Source organism: Triturus cristatus, chromosome 5_2, assembly GCF_964204655.1.
Source record: "Triturus cristatus chromosome 5_2, aTriCri1.1, whole genome shotgun sequence".
Lineage (NCBI taxonomy): Eukaryota > Metazoa > Chordata > Amphibia > Caudata > Salamandridae > Triturus > Triturus cristatus.
The window spans coordinates 1,030,040,169-1,030,055,161 of NC_140588.1; the positions used below are offsets into that span (position 1 = coordinate 1,030,040,169).

Below are 14,993 nucleotides of genomic sequence, written 5' to 3' on the forward strand. Positions count from 1 at the left end.
TCAACAAAACTGCTGAACACAGGAGCTGCAAGAGAAAAGCACTCGCGATTGGGAATGCTCCGTGTTTGTGACGGTAAAATGACTGTTTAGCTGTTTGTCACGTCACGTAAAGACGTGATCAGACGTGACGGCCATTTTGGGTGTGGTCTTCTATTTAAGAGCACACCCAATTTCTAGAAAGCACTTAGCCTTCTTCGCGTCTTCCAGCAACGACCTGTCTTGAGGAACAACTCACCTGAAAAATATCGTAGAAAATTTCCGGTTTGGGATTTCTGTGTTCTGGAGAGCGCTGAAACCTGTAACAAGACACAAAGAAGACGAAAGTTAATTGCCACTTATGTTTCATTGGTGCCCATCGCAAGAAAGGTGTTGTGATACAACAGAATTTTTGGACATTTGTTTCCGAAATGGAAAAAGACTCCTCTTTACTTTGAAAAGCACGATAAAAGGACTTTTTGGGAAGGGAAACTTTTATTTGAACAGTGCGCAGTCTTTATTTGGGAAGATTCATAATAGATATTCAGAAGAATATTGTTACGCACACAGAAAACTGATTTTGTGGAATTGTGGATTTCTTTCCTTTTTGTATTCCTTTCTGTATATTTTAGAAGCAAAACGTTCCAGTTCAAGGTTAAGGAATGTAGGCGCACACCTATAGAATAATAATCTCACTTTAAAGTATGTTATCTTTGATCATTGTAATAAAATTATGTTTTGTTTCTTCAAAGGGTGATGCCGCACTAAATCACATCCTCACACCTCAACTGGTCTGCATTCAACCTTCAACCCCTTAAAGACATACTGGGACGTTAGACACATGAGCTTCAAATCGCAGGTAGGAAATTGCAATTAAAGGAAAAACAGTTGAGTGTTATGTCAAAGATACTCTAAAAAGGTTCCATTAACAAACATAGAAGTGAGGTTTGTCTTGTTGCTTCGCAGGTCGACAGCAAGCACCCACCAACGTCCGGTATCCAGCCCTCCTCCCCGATTCCTATCACGTAACTTAAGTGGGCAAGAATCACTGGTTATAGTATAGGGGACTGGGAAGTTGGTTCATTGCAAAACCCCAACTACGCACACATACGGTAAGAGTGCTTAGTTACTTGACACCCTCTTCTGACGAAAATTTCTAGAACCGGGTAATCCTCATCATAGACAACTATCGACAACCATAAACTCCCCCAGTTCTCACAGCAAATAATTTTTACAGTGGGGAAGTAATATTAAACAGCGTTTAGTAAACCAAAGGTCAGTGAGCGTAGGGGTGTATTTGAAGGTGTAGCTAAAAAAAAAGGGCCTCGTTTATGACGAATTGGCGCAGGGCAGCACCGCAAGTTTTCTTGCTGCGTTGCCCTATGCCGATGTGAAAGGGCAGGAATACACAGTATTTATTAAATATGGTGCATTCCTGTCCTTTTCCTTTGCACTGGCGCATAAATTGCTGCCTCGCACCAACATAGACAGGATTGTTTTTGTACAGGAATGGGCACATTACTAAAAAAAAAAACAATCCAGAGAGGCGTTTTCTTCTTTCGATGTGACCCGAATAATGCAGCACACATGAAAAGAGGAAAAAACGAGGAGAAATGAAAACATTTCTCCTTTTTACGCCTTTGCTGGGGAGGCGTACATTTTTGGAGCTGCCCCAGGTTTACGTGATGTTGTAAATACGGGGCACCATCAAAGCCCATGGAACAACTCCTTGATGCAGAGTAAGACAACATAGTGACTTACGCTGCTATGTCTTACTCCATATCTATGAGGGCATGCAAAGCCATGCAGGGTGACTTTGCACAGCCTCATACGTATGGTTGAAACGCTTGCACCACTTGAGCGTCAAAAAAAGTGATTATCTGGCGATAAAAGCCTCTCATAAATGAGCCCTAAAATATTCTGTAAGTTTTTTAGGTCTTTTATTATCAGGTATCTACATATAAAATAATGGGCCGCATAAATGGAAAAATAAATTTAAAAGTTGTTACTCAGTGGGAAATGCACTGTAGTACATTATGAAACCTCCACTAGTTAATGCACTGCAGAGGTCTGTGTGTAACCAGGGAGCCACAGAATTAATTCTTGATTGTCGCAGTGGAGAATAGTGACGTGTTTTTTTAGTGCTACGAGGTCACAGTCTATGACAGAAAGTACTGTAAATATGTAAGTCCTTACTTTAGACTTACATTTCACACAGTGTAAGATAAAGTGCTGCAAAGCAGGCAAATAGTTTAACAATAAAATGATGCTTCCGAAATGTAGATTTTAGTTATACCAGAGCGTATTTAATGCAATTTTCATTTTTACATAACTGCCCCTTCAACACCTCTTCAGGAGTACTAAGGGCTGTGTAAATGCAGTTAAAATTAAAAGCACGCACTTCACAGCTCAGTTGTTAAATCTTTGCACTACCACTCAAAAAACCAAATCTTTATCATCACAAAGATTGGAGTGATTTGATCAATTAAAGCCAGAACCAGCTCTCAAGGACCCTTTACACTTTCAAATTAATTAGCATTTCAATCAGGCAAACAGGCACCCTGGCACGAAAACTTTTCACAGCACAAGAGACTCAATTGATGGAACTTCAGCTGATAATGATCTAAATTAGCCATCCGAGGACTACTGTCTTTATAAAGCAAATGTTTTGGATTGCAGGCACAGGTAAAGCTGGGGAATGTGTGACCCCCTTCCCAGGTCTCCACGGCCTCCCTGGGGGTCGCACCTTACATATTGAAGACCTCTGTACTACAATATAAAACATAAAATAACACAAATGATATTCTAGAGAAAGATATTTTCTAAAAAGATATTTTTACGATAATATTAAAAACAACAGTTAAAATGATATGCTTACCTTTGATAAGCCTGTCCACAATATTTTTGACATCTCAATATTCTTGAACCAATATTTTGGTATCACAATATTTTCTATTCGATATTTTATCCAACCCCCCAAAACAAATAACTGAAGCAGAGCAAGGAACCATCCTCGTTCTGGACTGGGTACCTGACTAGTGGAAGCTGAGGTGCAAGATCACAGATTTAGAAGACCATTCTTGCCGAGACAGCATCAAAGGAAGCCAAAAAGGCTTTCTTTGATCTAGTTCCTGAGAGATGTTACACTCAAACCTCTGGAGACAGACTTTAGACTGAAGTTTCAGAGGGAAGTGCCTAAAGCTCCAATCATGGGAATACACATATCCAGTGGAGTTGGAAAAAGTTCTGCACTCCATGAAATATCATCCTAACCTTTGTAAACTGGTGTGGAATGCACACCACACTGGATTAAAGATGACGGGAAATCATCTATGGGAACTGAAGATGGAGTCATGTGGGAAAGAGATGCTTGTACAAGGAAACATATTGCGTTGTTGATGCCATGAGCAAAAACAGAGATAAGTCTAGGCCACTAACAGAGGATGCTCAAAAGGCTGTTAAACCCACCAGGCCTTCAATTGTGAAGTCTAAAGCCAATTAGTAGACATCTTAAATGTCCTTTTTGGTTCTCCGCACCCCCGCTTGAAGTGTGAGAATTCAGGACATATCCAGAGAGAGTGGAAGATGAACACCTTGTTTGCGAACTTTGATATGAGACACATAAGAATACAATTGAGGCCTTCATACTTGAACAACAATATCCTCCACAAACCATCTAAGAACCCTTGTCCATCTATTATGGGCGACTTGTGATAGTTTACTGGAAACACTCACAATCTGGCTTGACACAGAGGAAGTGTTTGAGTCAAATGGCGCAACCTGTTCCAGACACCGAAAAGGGCAGCGGTGGGACAAGAATTCATTTCCAAATACAGCTGGCTGTATATGGGCATGACAACACAGGTCAACTGCATTGGCTTTCTCTTAGAAACATTTCTCATTAACTAACGTACTAGGCAAGGCTGTATATGGCCAACACATTTTTCCCTAGCCTACAAGCCCCCGTCGGCAATGTTATGTATGTATAATTGGGTTAAGTGAGGTTATACTGATGGCAGTCAAGGGAGAAAAGATGGCTGATGACAATCTGAGCCTCCTAATCTCCCAAACCTAAAAAGATATGCTACACTGGAATCACCTCTGTCTGTCCATGTGGGGCAGGTGCCAAGTGTTTAAAATGTCTGCGCCTAGATATAGTAAGTCGTAGCATGGTCTAGTTATTCAACACTCCATCACAGCCCACATTGCTGGTGACATCATCATTCTTAAGGAAAAGTGTTTGTCCAAGCGTACAAAATGCACACACTAACCATAGCTGATGGACTGTGGATGTAGCACCTGCACACCTACTGCTTAGCACATTTGCTGTCACAATTGGGATATAATCTGACTCATTCAGAACTATTGCTGTTATGGGTACAGCTAGAACATGCTGCATTGAGTAGAGCCAAGGTCCTACAACTCCTATGTGCCCAAAAGATGTTTCCCAATCCTATAACACAATCCTCTATTATTAGTTGGAAAACAGCACATAAAGGTGTAGGAAGAGACCCACGGGTGCATTTTATGGTGCCCCTCTAGTACAAAGCAGGCAAATGTATTGGAATTTGAAGTTCCAAGGAAAATGCTGAGAACTGTAAAGGATTGCTCACTCAGACAAACGTATTACAGATGATGCACTCCAATCATTCGACCCTCTATGCACAGAATTTGCTCTATCTAATGTATGCTTATTGGCAACATTGCCTGAGAGGGAGATTCAGAGTTGAGTTCATGATGCTAGCCAACTCACATATTTTGTGCTACATTAAGACTTGGGGCCTTCTTATGACTTTGGCGCAATGCACCCTCTGCTGTAGGATCGTCAAAGCTGTGGTGCTCCTGCCCGCCAGACTAAGACTTTAATTCTGGTCTGGTAGACAGTTGTGCGGCGGTCTGACAGCGGTAGTCTGTTAGGCTCATAGAAGAGCCTAACATGCCAACCACCGCTCTCAGAGGGCTGACTGCATCTTCCTGCACAGTAATGCGTACATGCCACGCCGTGCAGTAACTGGGGATATAAATCCAGGAGGGTACTACATGTGCTCCCCCCGCATGCATCACCAGGTCCAGAGGGAGCAGAGGGCCCTGATAAGGACCCCTATGTTACCTCTCCGCCAATCTTTCATTGCAGGATCATCTCCATGAAAAGGACAGTGTTGAGGCAACTTGAAATATGGCACCACCAGCATATTTCAGCCTCTAACTGATGCACGACTATCGCAGTATCCTGGATGCCCGGTGGTCACAGGGATCCTGTGGCGAACTGACTACCCCAGTCATAATACTGCAAGCCCGCAGTGTGGTGGTGGTCGGACCGCCACCATGGGTTCGAAACTCATAATAAGTCCCCAGGATTCTTAGGCGAGCAGTGTGGGGTTTATTCCTGTGCACAATCTATTCTTGAGAAAGGCCTTGTTTGGCATCACATTTTTTGGCAAGCAATGTTCAGTAGACAATACACTGAGGATGCCTGAGGAACGTTACTACACACGCACAGTAAGTACATAAGGGAAGCCAAGAAGAAATGTTTGTATGTTAACGTTTTCTAAGGCTTATACTGAATGCACTGCAAACTATGTAGACTCGCTTACTACCTCATACTCATTGCTGGTGATGAGGTGCCCCTGAGTGGGTTCTGCTCCATATACTGTGGCACTGGCCTGTGCTCTCTGGGTACTGTAAAGTGGCATCCACAGAATTAACAGATGTCACTGGTGAACAGGAGCAGCTTTGGTTCACCTGGGTCAGCTGCAAGTTATAAATGATTTAGTGGTGATGAAGAACCATAAGTGGAGTTTGCAATCAGTACCAACCATTGACACATTACTTGTTGCACTAAACAAATTGCAACCGTTGAAAAAGTGGTTTACCAACTCCAGCTTGTCATCATCATGCTATATGTGGACACATTTTGGCTGACAGAAACATTCTCCACACACCGATGCTCGTAGCTTTGAATGGTTTGCTCCCATGGCTAGATTAATCATTAAGCAAAATAAGCACATGGTTAGGGAATCGAGGGAAGGGGGGCACCACAGACATTTCCATGGCCGAATTGACTATGGACCATATGGTGTAAAACTGTTCAGCTGAACCTATACAGTGGAAGTATACAAAAATAAACATTATTTTTCATCTTACTGTAAGTTTTGATTCATATTTCATTTAAAAACACAAAATTTAATGTTACAGTTTATTATTGTTTATATTTTGAATTATATATATATGGGGCACCATCATCTTTTAAGTGCTTAGGACCTCTAAATGTCCTAATCCAGCCCTGTCGACCCCCAAACACCTTATTTCATGCCTCTCATCCCATACCTCAAGAAGGCCCACCCTCCTGTCATACTTCTGGAAAATTAATAAACACACTTTATTTAGGTACACTACCGAGGTGTAGTGGACATCAAATCCTTCCCGCTCTTTCTGAAATAGGTGCTTTCCCCCTATTCCCCTCCCTGCAAATTTCTCCTGATGCCATTGCCTTTTCTGAACCCTAATAATCCCCGCTGCCCCCATGAGATGTATCAGGACTCTGGTTCGGTACGATTCATAGTGAAACCACCCATTTACCAGGCTGGGGGGGGGGGGGGTGGCGCATAGTGCCACCTGGCCTCCGGCTAGTGACCCCTTCTTTCCCTGCATCGTTGTGCCCTAATACCCATCCAGACTCCGTCCCTTGCACCCATACTCCCCCTCCAGCCCTTCCCCACCCACACAGTGGTAATATCAAAAACTCCAGAATTCTTGTTATTCCTCAATCACTCATCTATGCCATCAGGGTGGATGCACACTCATACAGAATGACCTGTTGACACCACGCGCATTACGTACTGTTTACACAGTATGCCCTTTTCCCAGTGATTATTGCTTTTCAGACCCTGTGAAATACAGATTTTGGTGTTTTATCCTGCCAGATCAATTCTTAATCACATCTTCTGCTGGTTCTCGTGTAACTCACTTCGGTTACATTTGACTTAAATCTTTTTCTCTAAAGTCAAATTAAAGTGCTTCTGATGAACCAGGATCAGTGTTAATCCCCTAAGGATTTTGTAGCTCCTGCCTGGCTCTCCTCATTGAAAGCAATGTAATATCAAATAACATTTTAGAATTAAATATAAAGTGCATTAGGCTTCACAATAAAGCCTGCCAAGTATCATAATGCAACCACGAGGGTTTACTGCAACTTAAAGGCATTACAGAAAGTAAATGAAATACCTAGGAGTCAGTCAGTTAGTCATTTGGCATTAAAAAGCATGAAGCTAATAAAATGCAAATAATGTAAGAATAGAGCAAGGCATAATTCAGCTCAAGCAAAAAAAAGTCATAAATCAGAAGTCAGACGGACATTATGTCACCTTCCACAGATCAGGGAGAGTGAGTCCACAACCCTCAGGCTGTGGCCTCTTTTAAAGGACATTACACAAAGAACCATACAATTGGTGTGAATGTGCAAGGGTCTCACAATCCCATCCAATTATACTAAAGAATGAACAATGCAATTTCAGATCACGTTTGTCAGCACTGTCCCACATAACTCAGTCCCCACCCCCCAGTCCCCAGCCCTCAGTCCCCAGCCCTGGTTCGTGGCAGACACCTAAACTGCTAATACAATAACTTACAAGGACAGGTTCTCAAGAGAGACCCTCGTGGTCCTTTTAAGAAAGCTTGAGAATAAAGCATCATATTATAAATGAAAAAAGTGACATTTTCTTACAAATCACTTTTTACAAAATAGTTATTATGTGCTGAGTGCTTGTTGAAGAAAGGACAAAGAGATGCCTGTGTACATGGCTTCAGACAACAACAACCATTTTAAAATCGAGGCTTACATTGTCCAATATTAAAATGAACACAGTTTCTCAACAGAATATCTTAATTTCATTGTGTGAAAGCACATTGTGTTAATACAATTATTTTGTATAAAAAACCTTATTCACAATGATACTCATTTCTAATACAATTCTTTTTCACCTTGAAAATTGTACAGAGAGAATTGTTGTCAAAAGGTTAAAATGAAAGATAACAGATAGGTGCATATGCAGATTATGGTGGACCTGTAAATAGAGAAGAAAATCCAAAGTGTGAACGGAATCTTGCAGTGTAACACACATTAGGTGGGTGTAGTGGCATAGCACGGGGGGCAGACTGCCACAGGTGGCACGAGTATTGGGGGCGGCGGCCTCCCCCAGCTCTAGCCTGCAGTCTCGGGTGGCAATCTCCAGCCCTAAATCTTTCTGTGCCCCAACCCTGCTCTTCCGTGCGGCCGGCGCTGCAATTCGTATATTTGCCGCCTCCTCCACCCCCTGGTCTTCAATGAGGCCGCTGTGGGTGGCAAAGGCAGGGACCGCCCCGGGCCGTCTAGGGTGTAGCTACGCCAATGGTTGGGTGATTTAGAGGCGGCTGGTGACTTTTCAAAGTGGTAGGGCTTAAAAATTGGGGACAATGTTTTCAAAAGGGAAGTAAAAATGGTGGATTTTAAAGCTACTTGTGATAGAGAGTTGGTAAAAATAGCAATAATGTTTATAAACCGATTCTGATGGTGTGGTCTTCAAATACTTAATAACCTGAATGAGTTGGGATTTCAGGTGAAAATGTGAGAGTTACCTATATTTTGAGAGTTAAATATTTTCAGTTGCACCCTGCCTGTGCCCTGCAGCAGGCACATTATCTCTCTTTGCTATTTTATGACAAGTCAAAGATGTGACTAGACGGCACACAGATCTGACCAGCAAGTGCATTAATCCCCATAGGCATTTCACCGCTGGTACTGGGTGGAACTAAGCTGCTGGGTAAACAGGGTTCTCTGTAGCATATACCTTAATGCCATTAAATGTTTTAAAAATGCTTCCTTTGTGTTACCAATGAATTCAACCCAGCATAGAACTACTATCATATTCGTACGTGTTACGAACTACGCCAGTGCTCTGTCAGTGAAAGTCATCTTGTCATGTGTTCCGTGCCTGACCCATTGTGGTTTTCCCAATGTTAGACTAACTGTGCATGATACAGGCCGCATTTGCTTTCTGCGCATTACTATATAAACACGTTTATCTTTGTGCCACATTGTACTTTCACACAGAACTTAGAGCTGTTTTTGCGTTTTGCTCTCTCCTGGGATTCAGTCTGAACACAGCAGACAAGGTTAAACATCAATGTGGCTTGATATTTTGTTCTGGCCAGGCACTAGCACCTGAACACAACACCTGAGTGCAGCAGTTGTTTTGTGAGCACATGCGCCATGTCATATAGGTATGCGCCGTAATGTAATATACATATAGAGGGAGACTTTCTGAGAGGAGATCACAGGTGTACCTGAGATGTAGAACGTCCACCTGTGTATGCTGAGGTACGGGCCTGCTACTAATCTGAGATCTTTGTTGTATATTCATTCCGCTTCTGTGGAAGGGGAAGGGGGTTAGGCTAATCAGTCTTATAATATGACAGAGCTTTTCATAATATATGGTTTACTGACTACACTGATAGTATTTTTGTTAAGCATTTGTTTTCTGATTGTCGCACGAATACTGCATTCTAGACCACGATAGTTTAACAAAACATTTCAAACTTCCTTCGTGTCTCTCTTATATCTTATTGTGGACGAGTAGGAGTGTGTGTGTGAAAGGGCGTGTCCTGTCACCACACTCCCTGAGAGGGTCAGGAGTGTTGTGTTCTGGGGTGTCAATTCACGTCTCTCTCTGGATATGGTTAGAAGGGCAATAGAGGCACTATAGCTAGTCGGACTCTGGGTCATAGGTACTGAGGCGGTATGGTGACTCAGTCCCAAGCATTGTTCTGTTCCTGAGCAGAATCCCTGCAACAATCTGACCCCATTCTTGGCTGATCCAACAAACAAATCCAAGAACTGATCATTGCACTACTCTTGGATGAACCTCTGCACAATTATGGCAGTGAGTGCACCTGAACCCATACTGTCACAGAACTGGTTTGACAGAGCACCATAAAACATCTGGAACGACACTATTACATTGCATTACTTGTATATCTACTGCTTTCATAAAGGACCTTACTCCATCCAGTATTGGAACCACCACATTGGCCTACCAAGGCTCCTAAAACCATCTGGTCCTTTATTGCTTAGCCAATGACTCAATTCATTAGAGGTAGGGACAAGCAAGCAGCTCAACACATGCACCTCATCCACTTTAGAACAGAGTCCACCCTACTGCTCTGCCAAAATGTGTTTGCACCACCTGTTCTGGGAACATCATACTGCTCAGTGAATCCACTGTAACCCACTGAGGTTTGAGAGTTGGACCTCCACCTTGATCTCTCAGTGCACCTCTCAACTCTTAATGTTGGAACCTGAATGCTAATCCCTCACTTCAACCGATCTGTCAACGGTTAGGACAACAATACCACTCAGCCAATGCACTTGAACCCATACAGGACCAAGGGTCTCAACAATGCTCCACCATTACAGGACACACTGCTTTACAAGTGCACTTTGACGTACACAGTGCTGGGCAGCCTATACAGGTCTGCCAGTACTTTTCAACCCTTCCAGGTCTGGGATCATTTTAAAAGTCACTCCCTCATTCCACCCAAGTCAACTTGTAAAATAGAGCAAAAGAAAGCAGGTCTATCAGAACAGAAAGCTTTTCAAAAATTAAAAAGAATTGCTTTTTCGGCCTCAGGCACTGCCCAGCACAAAGCATTGTCCAATGCCTCTAAGTCATCGAAATGCAGTGAAACATCCTGTGGTTGAATACAAAATGTATGATCAGGAAAACCGAGCTCAAATCCCAGCTCCCCACTGTATCACATTGTATGATCCTGTGCAAAAGACTTTATTCCTCATTTTAATTTAGCACGAAATCTGAGGCCACCTTGAAGAAACTCAGTTCAGGGTGTGTTCCATATATGTGGTTCAACATTGGCGTTCAATGGCATTTAATGGCTTCAATATATAATTTGTGTTTAATATGAATTTTGAATTTGAATTTAAAACTTTTATTCAGCGCTCTTTTACCAGGCGGTTTCATGGCGCTATGTGTGATGCAGTGGACGGCAGCAGCTGGAAGGGCTAGGCAGTGTAAGCTCGCACAAATAGGAAGGTTTTGAGATCCTTCCGGAACTGTAGATAAGAAGGCGATGTGCGGAGGGCAGCAGGAAGGGAATTCCAGAAGACTGGAGCAAGAACAGCGAACTTCGCTCCACCAGACTTCTGTTTTTTAAAACGGGGGATAGCTAAAAGAGCCATATGAGTGGAGCGAAGTTCTCTGCCCGGAAGGTAGGGCTTAATAGCTGAGCATATGAACTCGGGGGCAGTACCCGACCTAGCCTGGAAAGTGAGGCAGCCAAGTTTGAAAAGGGTGCGCTCTCTCACCGGAAGCCAATGTAGTGCTTTGAGCAGTGGAGTGGCCCGATGGTATTTAGGTAGGCCATGAATCAGACGAGCAGCCTGGTTCTGTACCAACTGCAAGCGGTGGATCGCATAGGCAGGAGCCCCATTATAGATTATGTTGCCATAATCGATGCCCGATAATACCATAGCCAGCACGATAATTTTTAAAGCAGAGGGAGAAAAAAAGCGGGAGACTTTCCTAATTATTCTGAGGGAAAAAAAACAGGAAGAGACCACTGAACCAACCTGAGAATGAACAGAGAGTTGTGAGTTCAGAAAGATCCCAAGAGTTTTAACTTTGGGTACGGGGAGTGGAGGGACACCAAGTGACGGGGGCCAGAAGGAGGGGGACCACGGACTGCAACCACCTCCGGTCAAGACCAACTCGGTCTTGTCCGGGTTGAGTTTGAGGTGGTTGCAGTCCATCCAATCCTGAATGAACGTCATGACTGTCTGGACATTTTGGGCAGATGAAGATGAGTGGGAGAGGTTGAAAATTAGCTGGAGGTCATCGGCGTAATTAAACACCGTGACCTCCAGCTGTTGTAACATAAAAATAAGGGGGTAAATGTATAAATTAAATAGGAGAGGGGAGAGTGATGAGCCCTGAGGGACCCCGCACTCCACCTTACGGGAGGCCGCGGTGAAGCCAGCCAAATGGACCGCTTGAGCTCTCCCGGCTAGGAAGGACTCAAGCCATGAGAAGGCCAAGCCCTCTATGCCCGCCGCCCTGACACGGTTGAGGAGGATGGAGTGGTCCACCGTGTCAAAAGCGGCGGACAGGTCCAGGAGGATTAGGGCTTGCGGAAGGTTGATGTCAATACCTTCACGCAGCTCGTCCATTACTGAGATCACCACCTTCTCCGTAGAGTGCAGGGGGCGAAAGCCAGCTTGAAAAGGGGAGAGGCAATGGTTAGCCTCTACATAGGTACTCAGGGTGGTCGTGACATGGGTTTCAAGAACTTTTGCTAGGTAGGGCAGAAGGGAGATAGGGCGGTAGTTGGAGGGGGAGGATGAGTCGGCGTCAGGTTTTTTTATGATAGGAATGACAACCGCTGATTTCTGTGGACTGGGGACAATGCCATTTCTAAGCGAGTCATTAAGAAGAGTCAGGGGTGGGGTGGGGCAAGCTAGATAGATTTCCCTGAGGATATGGGCTGGGGCAAAATCCAGGGGGGAACCCGATTTAACCCGATGAAGCAGCGGGGGAAGTGTGTCATTGGTTAACAGCGGGATAGTGTTCAATTTAAAGGCCGTAGGGGGTGGGGAGGGATTGACAAATGTAGGGGAGGGCGGGGGGATGTTGAGTTTAATTTTGGCAACTTTGTCAATGAAGAACTCGTTGAGCGAGTTGCAGAGGGACTGGGAAGGGGGGATAGTGGCCGTAGCTCTACTGGATGATGCCAGTTCATGGACAGTAGAGAAGATTTCCTTCGAGCAGGACTCTGCTGCCATTATCCTGCTCGTATAGAACTCTGTTTTGGCCTCAAGAATGCCCTTTTTATAAATTTGTAAAACAGACAAATAAATTGTCTTTTGCGCGGGGCTATAGGTTCTTCTCCAAGCTCGCTCGGCTCTCCTTGCAGCTAATTCCTTTTCTTTTAGATCTGGGGTAAACCACCGATTGGCTGCATGGGCCCGCTTGACTGTGAGCCGCATCAGGGGGGCGAATTCATCACCCGCCACGGTCAGCCAGTTGTTAATAGCGGCCAGCTGGGAAGTAGCTGCAAGGCCTGAAAGGTCAGGACTAGTTTTGGCCAAGGTCGAGCAGAGAGAAGGCATGTCAGTTTTGCCCCATTTCCTGACCCAGGTGTTCTTGGGGAGCTGAGGTTTGGCCATCGGGGCCAAAGCAAGGGAAAAGGTGATAATGGAATGATATGACCAGGAGCACGGGGATATTGTAGGGGATATGGACGGGACATTCAATGCCCAGATTTGATCGAGCGTGTGGCCGTGTATGTGAGTGGAACTGTGGATGAGCGATGAGAAATTCCAACTGATCATGAGGTCAGTGAACTCTTTAGATTGAGGACTCTCAGCAGGGTCATTAGGCCAAAAATTAAGGTCCCCTAGGACTAGTACTGATGAATTGTTGATCACCAGAGTAGCCAAGAGGGCCTGAATGCTTGAGAGAAAAGAGGGAGTTGGTTGGGGAGGGCGGTAAATTAAAACAAAAGTGAGGGGTACCTGATGGAAGGTCGAACGGGCTACAAGGTAGTCTACGTCAGGAATAGAAGGGGAGGGGAGAATCTGATAACTGAAATCAGTCCGAGCTATTAAGGCCACTCCACCGCCCCGCTTGCCCTCTAAGCGGTCCGCTCGAATGGCAGAATATGAAGGGGGCAATGCGGCTAACACATTGGGCAGGGAGTCAGCCTTGAACCAGGTCTCTGTTAGGAATAAGAGATCTGGTTCATGGGTATCGATGTAGTCGAATAGCTTGTACTGATGGTTGACCGCAGACCTAGTGTTTAGGAGTGTGGCCGAAGTGTTAAATACCGGAGCCAGAGGGACAGATGGTGGTGGGGGAGTGAAGAGAGGCGTAGTAGGTAGCGAAGCTAGATGTGATGCGATCCCGGGGGGGGATAAGATGGGGGGGTGAACAAACCAAGCTGTATCAAGTGAGTAGTTACTGAGGGGTCGATGGCACCTGGGGCCCAATATGAGCAAAGTTGAGATGGCGAGTACATAGTTGGACGGGCAGCATCTCGTGCCCCTAGCCCCGGCCAGCCGCGGACGGGCGCAGACGGGCTTAACTCAGGCGCAACTCCGGCGCGCCGTCGTCGCGCCCGCTGCGCTCGTCCGCTGCGCTGACACATACTGCCCGTTTAAATAGGGGCGGAGCGGTGGGTGAGTGGCAGGGCTGGGATAGGAAGTCAGCCCAACCGAAGATGGCGCCCGCTGCCGCTGGGAGCCCGCAAACACGACCAGCCCCAGCCGGCAGCCCACCCCTGGAAACAGAAATCAAGTCAGAACCTGCACAAACTTTAAAAAAATGTTAGTGACAGTTTAAAAATACAGTGCGCGACGTAGTAGCGCCTCCGCTCGTATTCAGCGGGGCGAGATGCAGGGAAGTGGTGGCAAAGCTCTCCTAGCGTTCACCGGTCAGCCCACTGCCACCGGGCCACTGGCAAACACGGAGGGAGAGAGGATTGCGCTCCTAAATAGGGGCGGAGCGGTGGGGGAGTGGCAGGGCTGGGATAGGAAGTCAGCCCAACCGAAGATGGCGCCCGCTGCCGCTGGGAGCCCGCAAACACGACCAGCCCCAGCCGGCAGCCCACCCCTGGAAACAGAAATCAAGTCAGAACCTGCACAAACTTTAAAAAAAGGTTAGTGACAGTTTAAAAATACAGTGCGCGACGTAGTAGCGCCTCCGCTCGTATTTAGAATGGGCGAGATGCAGGGAAGTGGTGGCAAAGCTCTCCTAGCGTTCACCGGTCAGCCCACTGCCACCGGGCCACTGGCAAACACATATGAAAGTGTCATGCTTTACTTGCCATGTCGGTACCATTAACAGGCCAAAAGTCTTGTAGGCTCTGCTTGTGCTTTGACTCAAAGAAGCAAGCTTGACCTCTAGCTCAGCTCTACCTTTCAATTTCTTTGCCTATCCGTATCTAATAAATAGCCCCTGAGTTGAAGCTGC

At 45.2% G+C, this 14,993-nt stretch overlaps 1 long non-coding RNA gene across 1 annotated transcript in view; it reads left to right on the forward strand.

The window, feature by feature from the left end:
* The first annotated feature begins 215 nt into the window (after positions 1–215).
* LOC146829621 (uncharacterized) overlaps positions 216–14,993 on the forward strand; it is a 92,532-nt gene continuing 77,754 nt past the window's right edge. Inside the window, exons 1-2 of the long non-coding RNA XR_014962025.1 lie at positions 216–366; positions 729–835. This is a non-coding gene — a long non-coding RNA (uncharacterized LOC146829621). The remainder of the gene's footprint in view (positions 367–728; positions 836–14,993) is intronic.